Source organism: Schistocerca nitens, chromosome 9 (genome assembly GCF_023898315.1).
Source record: "Schistocerca nitens isolate TAMUIC-IGC-003100 chromosome 9, iqSchNite1.1, whole genome shotgun sequence".
NCBI classification, from domain to species: domain Eukaryota; kingdom Metazoa; phylum Arthropoda; class Insecta; order Orthoptera; family Acrididae; genus Schistocerca; species Schistocerca nitens.
The window spans coordinates 2327686-2339621 of NC_064622.1; positions in this window are offsets into that span (position 1 = coordinate 2327686).

An 11936-nucleotide genomic window follows, 5' to 3' on the forward strand; every position below is an offset into this window, starting at 1 on the left:
CGTTGCTGCGTTTCCTTTCCTTCTATTGTACTCCAGTAGGTTATCAGACTGCTGGGAGGCCACTGAGCTGTGGGACCCGGTGGCGGCTCTCTGCATCCACAGGGCAGGAAGGAGGCCTCACGAGCAGAAGGCAGCGCTGCCTGCAAGGCGGCAGCAGACGCTGGGACCCGGCACTCCTCAGGAGGGCCGCACGGCGGGCCTCTACTCTGGCACGGGAGTCCGCATGGAATGTGCTCTGTTCCTCGAGGCGGCCTAGATTATCACAAAATTACGTGCCTCAATACACGCCATTTCTGGTAATCTACCTCTACATCTACATCTACATCCATACTCTGCAAGCCACCTGACGGTGTGAGGCGGAGGGTACCTTGAGTACCTCTATCGGTTCTCCCTTCTATTCCAGTCTCGTATTGTTCGTGGAAATAAGGATTGTCGGTATGTTTCAGTGTGGGCTCTAATCTCTCTGATTTTATCCTCATGGTCTCTTCGCGAGATATACGTAGGAGGGAGCAATATACTGTTTCACTCCTCGGTGAACGTATGTTCTCGAAACTTCAACAAAAGCCCGTACCGAGCTACTGAGCACCTCTTTTCCAGAGTCTTCCACTGTTCCAGAGTTTATCTATCATCTCCGTAACGCTTTCGCGATTACTAAATGATCCTGTAACGAAGCGCGCTGCTCTCTGTTGGATCTTCTCCATCTCTTCTATCAACCCTATCTGGTACGGATCCCACACTGATGAGCAGTATTCAAGCAGTGGGCGAACAAGCGTACTGTAACCTACTTCCTTTCTTTTCGGATTGCATTTCCTTAGGATTCTTCCAATGAATCTCTGTCTGGCATCTCCATTCCTCCGGAAACAGACGTGATGACGCCACACGACTTCTAACAACAACTACCTATCTGGTGAGGACCAAACGTAGATCAAGGGCAGAAGAAATAACACCAAGAGATTTCTAAAATCATCGAATGCCACGTTGCCCAATTTCTGGAGACCGACATCCCCTACTAAATTGTTGCATCAAAGCGGCTATAAGGAAATGTATGATCGGGCATACGGTACACGGTGCAGTATGAATAAGAATCAAGAGTCAACAATAATAACAGAACAGCAAGAGTGAAGTGTTCGGATTAAAAATGGCGCAAGACAGGGAAGTAGTCTTCAAATGTTAAAATGTGTGTGAATTCCTAAGAGACCAACCTGCTTAGGTCATCGGTCCCTAGACTTACACACTACTTAAACTAACTTATGCTAACAACAACACTCACACGCATGCCTGAGGGAGGACTCGGACCTCCGGCGGGAGCGGCCGCAAAGTCCGTGACATGACGCCTCAAACCGCGTGGCCACTCCGCGCGCCGAAGCAGTCTTCTCCCTTTGCTACTCAACCTGCATATCGATGAAGCATTAAAAAAATAAGGGAAAGATTGAACAGTCGTATGATGTCAGAATTAAAAGAATTGCCGGAAGATCGAAGGAATGGCATTCAGAGATGTGCCAACTATCATTATTCTCTATCAGATCACTCATCTGCTGATCTTCTGTCCCAGGCGTCGGAATTCGTTTCTTATAGCAGCTGTTTCGTCGCGCAGTAAAGGGACAGCAGGGAAGCTACAAATCAATGAAAGTCAGTATGGTCTGGCAATGCATCCATTCAGAAACGGACACTTAACTGAGAGGTAGCCTAGTACAAATACTCATCTAGCGGCTGTTTTAATGTGAGTGATAACTCACATTAAAACAGCCGCTAGATGAGCAATGGACTTGCAAAGAACCAGTCAAAAGAACAAGAGATCACTAAACAATAATGTCTCCAGCATAAAGACCAGTCCCTAGAGAGAGCCCAAAATGAATTAATGTGAAGACTATAACAAAGAAGCTACCCGTGACTATAGAATACGGCCACAGTAAAACGAGTCGGACAATAGAGCTTACCACGCTACATGTCGATTCGCACAGCCGGTATCTCGCGGAGGAAATGTATCGACAGCCCAGACGGAACCACCGTAGTTGCAGCGTGCTACGCAGTTCTAAACATCACAACCAACTCACGGTGGTTAGCACAAGGTCACTCCCAAAGTAATGGAAGACAGCACTTGTCACAAAATGAAGCTAACTGCTGCACGATGTCGACGACGTGCGTTATGTTCTTGACAAAGTCAAGGCGGTAAATGTGGAAGATATCATTCGGAAATGACATGTCTGTCCTCTGTGCAAGTAAACGCCACTTACATGGCCTGTTGAATAGAATGGAAAGTCTATTGAACAAAGGATATGGAAAGAGAGTAAACCAAAGAAACATGAAAGTACTGAAGAGTGCCGAAAGTGAAATTAACGTCAAGCTGAACATCAAAATTCTGGACAACGAAGTGGACGAAATGGAGGAATTATGCTACCTTGGAAGCAGCACGAAGCAAGGAGGACATAAGAAACAGAATAGCAGAAGCAAACAGATCATTCCTCTAGTATCTTAATTTGAGCAAGAGTTCTCTGAATATGTACATCAGGGGTACAGCATTATAACGGCGTTGCCACATGCCCTCACTTCACGAGACTTGGAATTTAATCCACGACACTGGCGTCAGTCACTTTGCTCCACCACCTCTCCTCCCCTTGACGGCCAAATCCTGGCCATGTATTGGGATTGAAATTTTCTACCACCATCAGGATTCGAACCGGCTGTCTTACTCCGAGTGCCACTGCAAATGCGTGAGTTAGCGACCTGAGCTGCGAAGGAGGGTGTTGTTAGTGCTGACTTTAATGAAATGGTAGCGCTATGCATACTTCTGTTGAACACATGCCACAAATTATAAGGGCAAGACATCTCATCTGTGAATGAAGAACTGTAGCTATTTTTCGGTTGTTATCAGGTTCACCTACACATCACTGTTTCACTTGTTAACAACGCTAAAACTATTAGTCGGTTGCTGTGTAATACGTCGATATTGTCGCCATGAATGGTTTTGTCGACACAACAATAATGGCCAGGAGAGTGTGTATGGAGGTACCAGAGTAGGCTCAGAATTTTATGGTTTGCGGCCTAGGCGGTACGTGCCTTGAAAAAGCTCATTCATAACAATATATCCAAAAGGACTAAAAACTTCAAAGTTTATTCTGAAAAATTTTCAGAGATAATACAACTGGCTGGTTATGAGAAATCTCTCATTTATTTAGGTAGCTATTTAATTTACGGTGAAATAATTTACCACTTCAATTACTACCATCAGGATAATTAATTGTTTGGAATTTGTGTTGTTAGAAGCCCTCATCGAAATTAAATAACATAATCGAATAAGCGGGAAGGTAATTAAACTGGTTCACCTAAATATACCTGATGTTAATAGATTTAAAGCTTATCTCCAACGGACGAAATCTGCGATTATAACTTTATCACCTTCATCCTTTTTAGTTGTAACTGAAATAACTAACTGAGCTAGAACATCATTGCTGTATTGAACACTTTTACAGAGTCGAGTTTCTGTAGATCCAATAACACACTGAAAACAGAGGCTGCCAAATGTATGTAGTCAATAGGATGGATGTTTCGAGAAATTACACTTCAAACTTTACAAGTTTCCCCACTGCATTTGTGCCCTTCCGTTGCCAGGTTACTTGCCTTGAAGATAGACCCTTGCCTTCGTCTATTTGATTCAGAGGACTTTTATAGGATCAGTCAGTTATCATTTCACCATTTAGACAAATTGTCAACAACTGAAATTCGTTTTGCATCCTGTGAGCCACTGGATATAACCTTTCCAGCAGGTCAAATTTATTTATTTCTTCTGTGTTACGTGCTGCTACGTAGTATTCTACATCAGACTGTATTTTCTGTCTACAGTTATACATCTACAACAAATTTCAGGTAAATAATAACGACACGACGGTTAAAAATAAAACAAAACAGTATTATTACAACTGCTAACACAACACAGCCACCGGAGTTATTACTAGTATTACCATGCCTGCCTACGTCTACTTCAGTCCCACTGTCATTATTTCTGCTACTGTTATGATAGGTAGTCACGAAAAACTGCCTATCATTATCGCACTAAACTCACAACTGTTAGCTTTTTCATCGAGATGCCCTCACAATTACTCAGTGTCACCCTGTTCGTAGACACACTGCCAGCTCTATGCACAAAGCTTATAGTGCCGTGACAGAGTCCTGCAGATGAAACAGACTTCGTCCTTTGTGATACGGCACTGCAGGCTGACGCGAACAGTTTGAAGCTTTTTAAAAATGCCCAAAAATTGCTGAAAAATTTGTTTTCACATCTACTTTTGGCCAGTAATCATTGCAGTATACAGGGTGTCCCAGAAATGTTGTGGCAAAGTACGTCTTACCATTAGACCCAGAAGAAGGCCGCTGCAATCGTGGGCGAAACGTTGGTTTTTCTCCAGCAGCAGTAGTTTTTACATTATGACGCGGTACCATACCCAGAAAACTTTTATGTCGACTGACTCTGGCCGCGGAAGCCTACGCAATTATAAAAGCGTTTTCCATCTCAGACGATAGGCCTGTTGCAGGTATTGAGGACCTGTCTAGTCTGTGACAGCTTGTCGCTGCAGGTGCGCCCCCTAACCATTAAGGGGGGGGGGGGTGTCACTAGACGACCAAGATGCATTCGGGACAGCCGTTCCTTTATCTCCTATCGTTTAGTTAACTATGCCTGCTTTTGTGCTGGCGAAGGACCATCGTCTCAAGGCGGCCAGCGGCCAGCACGTGTCGCGAGGCTGCTGCCGGAGTAGCTCCCTCCCTGCGTCCATCTACCCAGCAGGTGGATGGAGGGAGGGAGGGGAGAGGAGAGGGCCTCGATTTTCGGCAGTTCGTGATTGTACATCGAGGAGAACGCACGTTCAACTACCGCCTCCTCTGCAGTCTTTTAGGACGAGGATTTTCCCCAGTACATCTGATGCGTTATGACCTGTTCAGTACGAGTGCTGGTTTTTTCACAACAATCTCAAAGTGTAATCAGAACTGTGACGCACTTTTTTCCATTAGCTGTGATAGCGTGAATTGGTTTCGGTTACGTGGGCTGCAGGGTGATTTGAAGTAGGCGTCTGTAGCGAACTCGGACGTCAAACAACGATAGATACTGTACGCTTGCAGATAATACTCTTTTTAAACTCCTCTCTGTCCCACTCCAGCATCTCGTCAGTCAAACGTATTTCCCACCAAAAAGAATAAAGATAATACCTAACGTCCCAGTCTTTTTCTCACCAGATTGTAGGTGTAGGGTAGAGTTTGAGTGTTTCCGTCGCCGGTTTCGAGTGGTACTGCGAAATTCTTTGCCAGCAGGATAACACCAGTTGTATGGTATCGTCAGTTTTTGCGCTGTATTGCGATTTTATGCCGTCCTTGTGCAGCGCTATGCATATAGTTGTATAATTAGGACCGATTTTTGTGATTAATTACGTAATTAGGATCGGTATTTGCCTCAGTTTCCCGACCAAAATAAATAAAGTACACTAAGCTAACCTTCCTCTCCCGCATCTGGACAGTTTCCATGTCTTGGGGGTGCACTCTGGCTTTCCACACAGCAGAATCAGGGTTCGAGCCCCGGAAACGACACCACTATTTTTAATTTCCCATCAATTCCAAGCACCTCTGGTGATTTAATTGCGTTAGGAGGGTGCACTTGGGCTTTCCGCCCAGGAGGACCAGGGTTTGAGTCCCAGAAAGGGTACTGCCAATTTTTAATTCCCTGCCAATTTCCGTGTGTGGGGGGGTGGGGTGGGATGTCAGTACAGCCCTGGGACAAAGAAATTCCCACGAAAATTCGTAATTCCCACCAATAGAGTAGGTTGGGGGGGGGGGAGGAGGTTTGCGGGTGGGGAGGGGGAGGAGGATGCTGGGGCACACGTGCAGCTGAGAAAACACGTGACGTCATCTCGGGGCGGGGATGGGCGTGGTCGGCGGAGGGGATGGGTGGGGGCAGGGGTGGTTATTTGATCAATTTAATAAATTTGTATATCAATTTGACAGCAAAAGTGTGTTACAAACACCAACTCCCTACTACTATCGCGACTGACTACAACGATCTCTAGTGGAGAAGATGGAGCTGCCCGCTGTGTAGAAAGGCCTTGTCTCTTATGAATGCGACGCTCTCTTTCCTTGCTAGAAGACGGTTGCGGACACGGGTTTCCCTCTGCAGTCTAGTTTCTCCTGCATACCGAAGACATTGGAGATTTTGGATGGTTTCAGGAGAAAAATGAACTGCGAATGGCTACTGTGTCCCAAACCGTCATCCACCGGGGCAACAGCGCATCGCATTTATAGGAGACAAGGCGTTTCTACGAATCGGCAAACTCCGTCTTTTCCAGTGGCGCTCGTGGCAATCAATCGCGATCACTGAATCACAACATTGCGAGACTTACCGCCTGCGGTCCATCAGCATACAACGTCACATTTGCTTCCGAAGGCCTAGTGGCTCTGCAGCGTCGTTGGATGCGGTTTCCTATCCTCGATTTGTTCTTCAAGACACCCTCTACAACCCCTCGAAGTTTGTGGCAACATTTATGGGACACCATGTATATCGTCGACACACCTTTCTCACAATTAACTACTCATGTAAAACATTCCGTGAGTTTCCTTGTTACATGTTTAAGTCGTCACCTAATTCACACCCATTTATTCGCCGATTGTCCACTGTATCAAGCAGTTTCTCGATGTTTTCATTTGTGATTGCAGTTCAGGGTCGACATTCTGGTTCAAATGGCTCTGAGCACTATGGGACTTAACATCTATGGTCATCAGTCCCCTAGAACTTAGAACTACTTAAACCTAACTAACCTAAGGACAGCACACAACACCCAGCCATCACGAGGCAGAGAAAATCCCTGACCCCGCCGGGAATCGAACCCGGGAACCCGGGCGTGGGAAGCGAGAACGCTACCGCACGACCACGAGATGCGGGCAGGTCGACATTCTCCAAGAAAAATTTTCAATGGGACACTTTGGTTTAACAATTTGTGTGTAAACGCATAAGCCCTCAAATTTCCCTTATTTTATTACGATGATCGTTTCTCCTAACGTAGGCCGCCGTCAGCAAAATATTTTCGCAATCGAAGGTGAAAGTTAGTGATTGAAATTTCACGAGAAAATATCTCCGCAACGAAAAACGCCTTTGTTTTAATTATATCGACTCCATATCCGCGACACTCACTCCCCTGTTTCCCGACAATACAAAACGTGCTGCCCTTCTTTGAACTTTCTCGATGTACTCCGTTAATCCTATCTTGTAAGCATTCCACACGGCGCATCAGTACTCCAAAAGAGGCTGGTTGGTTGATATGGGGAAGGAGACCAAACTGCGAGGTCATGCGCCACATCTGAGTTGGGAGATTGGTAAAAGGATCCAGTTATTATTTAATGCAGGTTGCCAAGAATGATTTCTACCCATACTAACTCACAGGAATTATGTACTTCAATTTCACTATAAGATAAACTACTTCTAAGAGCAAGAAACGTTTCTGAACACCGTTAGGTCTTTCGCAAAAAATTTTGGCTTAACTTATCTCCGACTTTAGCCAGCTTTCAGTGCCTGTAACGATCTGAGCGTCAGTGCTTTCTATTAGCACTTTCCCAACACAGCTTCAATTTCCTACTGTCAGAGGTGATTCTAGAAGTCGGTCAAGGAGCGAGGGGTTTGGGGGAATGGAATATCGCTTAACAAAAGTAGACTCTCCATCGACAAATTGGTAAAATTTGGTGTTGCTTAAAGTAGGCTCAAATGGCTCTGAGCACTATGGGACTTAACAGCTGAGGTCATCAGTCCCCTACTTAAAGTAGTTTTTCGTAACTGTTTTGGAGTTTAGGGTAAAAAAAACTTATTTTAATATGGGAGATTTTATAAATTACATAAACCATAAAAAGGTCAACTTACAACGAATAAGTTTTCATTAATTTTACGAATACAGAAGATATTTGCAAGAGCCAATCCATTTAGTCTCACCTGCCCCACTGTGTTACGCAAAAAAGTCTTCATTCGTCTCAAAGTAGAGAAGCTTCGTTCAGGAGCGCTTGCGGTGACAGGAGTAGTCCCAAATATTTGAAATAAAACATATACATTTGGGAAAAACTGATTGTCACAGTTCTTTCAATCTTCAGTTGCTGTTTCAGATCTTTTACTTTCTTCAGCCCACTTTTTCTTCCGTAATTTCAGCTCACCCTCTGAATCTGCTGAAGTAATATATTCGCTGATTTCTGAAGACGTTTTATCCAGTGTAATATCGTACTCCATTGGGAGGGGGGAGGCTACAGCTCCTGTAGCTCCCCCCCCCCCCCCCTTTGCCGCCGCCCCTGACTACGGTTATACCGATGATTCCTGTATCTAAGTTCTTCTTGTGTTCGGCCTGCACCCTTTGAGGCAAGCCGTTTTCGTGTTTCCCCAGGTCCCTCTAATCTAAAGAAAAACCATCTAGTCGGAAAAGATGTCGAAAAATCTAACTATCGACTGACGTGACTTAGCTGAAAACTGATCATCATCTTCTTGCTTCATTCGTTTTTTACGTGAGTCAGGACGCCTGCTCTCGATGAATTTTTTTCGTTATCGGAGATGAGTTACTTAACGCACATGTAACTGAGGCCAGGCAGTTACGCAACATGCTTTTAGTGATTCTATCACCCCATGCCTTGAAAACACACGTCACTTCAGCTGTTCCTCGATTATCGGTTACGTCAGCACTGCCTGGCCTTACAACCTAATGGAAGAAGATGGTTTAACGTGCTGCCGTCAGGGAGGTCATTCGACAGGTAGTACAAGCTGGCGTTTGGAAAGGTTGTGAAACGAAACAGTAACATCTGCATTCAGTGATATTGATAAACCACAGAAAACCGAAACCGGATAGCCGCTGAAGGGGGTTGTTGGCCCGCTGTTCTCCCGCAGTCTGAGGAACACACACGTCACGCACACGTTTCTGTGATCTTAGGTGCGCAGCTGCAGTTGCACGAACAGTATCTCGTTTATTAAGTCTTTTTAGGCTGCAGCAACTCCAAATTGTAATAATGATCATCATTGTAACTGTGGCCCGTGCGTTCAAACAAGGATTAAGAGACCACCCTTCCATCTCTCCCTTGGGCGCCCGATAAGTTTGTAGAAAAAGCCTTTTTTCGCAAATCTATTGTCTTCCCTTGGTAACATCTGCTTGCATCTGTTCATTTCTATTAAATGCATTAAATTCCTGTCTGATGGTTCTTTTCTAAGAGTATATACCGGTGTTCATGTTAGGAATTTCATTACTGCTTTTTTAACAGCTCTCTTGTAATTTTCGTTCAGAGCCCAATACTCACAACCATACGGCAGCATAGGGACCTCAAATTAATTGAAGAAGCGTTCCCTATGACTGAAAGATTACAGTGTGAGTGAGACGCGTCTGTAGCTTAGCCAGCCGCTGCAGCGGGAAGTTATTTTTCGTAGAGATGTCGCATGTGTTGCGCTTTTCAAGTAACTTGTCGAAATCGACGAAAAAAATTCCGAGATACGTGATTAAATGACAAGAGAATGGAGGGAGGAGAGAACTAAGCTGATAATCGACAGGGAGAGTAGTCCGTATCCAAAAGGACGGCTCCGTTGCCGTCATCGCCACACACAGCCGCTACAAACCTGGGCCCTATGAGTAAGGAGATGCTTTTGTGCTAGCGCTTCTTACATCTCATGCTATCCATTTTAGCTTTTTGGCCCAGTGGCTTGGGCAAAAGCCCCTGAAATGCTCGTATAAACTAGTGGGCTCCAACCAAACGTAGTCTTTGTTATGTTTTTCTGGAAGGATGTTTCATCCACAATGACAGATAAAAAATCGAGGAACAAGGAGTCGTGCTACATAATCATCTGAAAAATGACGTCTACTTGAATTCAGTGCCACTCGCATACAAGTGGTGCTAGTAGCACCACTATGAGGATGCAATTGAGGTTTGCTTTAAGTACAGACTGTAACGGTCGTGAGCATTAGCTACCTTTGCGATTGGACGTGGTGGTTTTATGTTAGTCAACAATGCCTTTAAGGCAAGGAAGACGTCATTATCACTACCTCTCTGAGGTTGAACGAGGTCTTGTAACAGGGCTACGAGAAGATAGATTTCCCTTCTTCGATAATGCAGAAAGACTTTGTATGAATGTAGTCGGTGTACAGGAGTGCCGGCACAGGTGGTCACGAGGCCGCGAGAAGACCAGGCTCTGAACGGTCACGTGACTCTGACGAGGGAGAAGATCATTGCGTTCGCCGCGTGGCTCAGGCGCATCGTACAGCATTTGCAGCAGCAATGTGGGCAGGAGCTGGCACCGCAGTGACACAACGAACTGCTACAAATCGGTTACTCCGAGGACAGCTCCGAGCCACACTCCTCGTACCGTGCATTCCACTGACCCCAGACCACCGCCATTTGTGACTGCAGTGGTGTCGAGCGGGAGCTCACTCGAGGTCTGTTGTGCCTTCTGATGAAAGCCGGTTGTGTATCGGTGCCAGTGGTGGCCTCGTGTTGCTTAGGAGGAGGCCACTTCACTGCCTGCAGTCAATCTGCTGCGTGCTAGACACAATGGACCTACGCCTGTAGTTATGGTCTGGGGAATGATTTCGTTTCGCAGCAGGAGCACTCTCACGGTTTCCACGCACCCTCACTGCAAACTTTTACGTCAATCTGGTGATTAGACCTGTTGTGCTGCCATTCATTAATAGTATTCCCAGGGCTGTTTTCCAACAGGATAACGCTTCCCCAAATACAGTTGTTGTTCCCAACATGATCTGCAGACTGTCGGCATTTTGCTTTGGCCTGCTCGATCACCAAATCTGCCTCCAATCGAGCACAAACGGTCCATCATCTGATGACAAGTCCACCGTCATTGACAAACTGCATTAACCATCCCTGTATTAAGCGACCAAGTGAAACAGGCATGGAAATCGCACAAACTGACACCCTATACCTGCACAACACAATGCATGCACGTTTGCATGCTTGCTTTCTACATTCTGGCGCCTACACCGGTTAGTAATGTATCAGAATTTCTCATTTACAATGGCTTATCTCGGGCTTATATTAATGGTTGCCATTTTACTTCCGTCAGAGTAAATCCACAACAAAATAGGTTGACGAAGATGTAAGAACCCTGTCTTTTGTGCCGGCCGGACTGGCCGAGCGGTTCTAGGCGCTTCAGTTTGAATCCGCCCGACCGCTACGGTCGTAGGTTCGAATCTTGCCTCGGGCATGGATGTGTGTGGTGTCCTTAGGTTGGTTAGGTTTAAGTTGTTCCAAGTTCTAGGGGACTGATGACCTCAGATGTCAAGTCCCATAGTGCTCAGAGCCATTTTGAACCTCTCTTTTGGAACCCTGGTGATGTTAGCAATTTTTTCTATAAACAACTGACAGCCCACAGCTCACTCCACCCTTCAAAGGCGAAGCAGGAGATCGTAATAACTGTACATTTTAGGAATGATCTGGTTAACTACGTCAAATAAATGAACGTTTACACAGAATACCACATTGCAAGCCTTAATATTGCTTCTCAACTTTTCAGGGACGCAGCATCAGCCACGCACTCACTGCATGACTTGCTGTCCACCGGTTTGTCTCGGTGTGTGGCGTCTTGGTCGCTAGAGGGTGCCTGTCATGGCCGAGCGTAGAGTGAGCATAGCGGACTGCGCGTCTCGCCAGCATTAAACGAGAAATATGACTATATTTTAGATAAAGCTATATGACTTTCGAGGCAAAGTACGTCGGAAGCGAAAATTCTTCTGCCGATTTGAAAGCTCCCTCCATAAGGATTCTTACTCTACGGGCATATCTCAGTCTTGCGAGTTCTTTGCAGGGACGCTACTGTTTTGAGATTACCTCTGTGCACCATTTTAATGCGTAATGTTTTTATGCACAGCTGTAAACAGCCATAGTTAACCAGGTTGCTTAACTATTAAGTCATATTAGAAGTATGATCAAAGTACGTT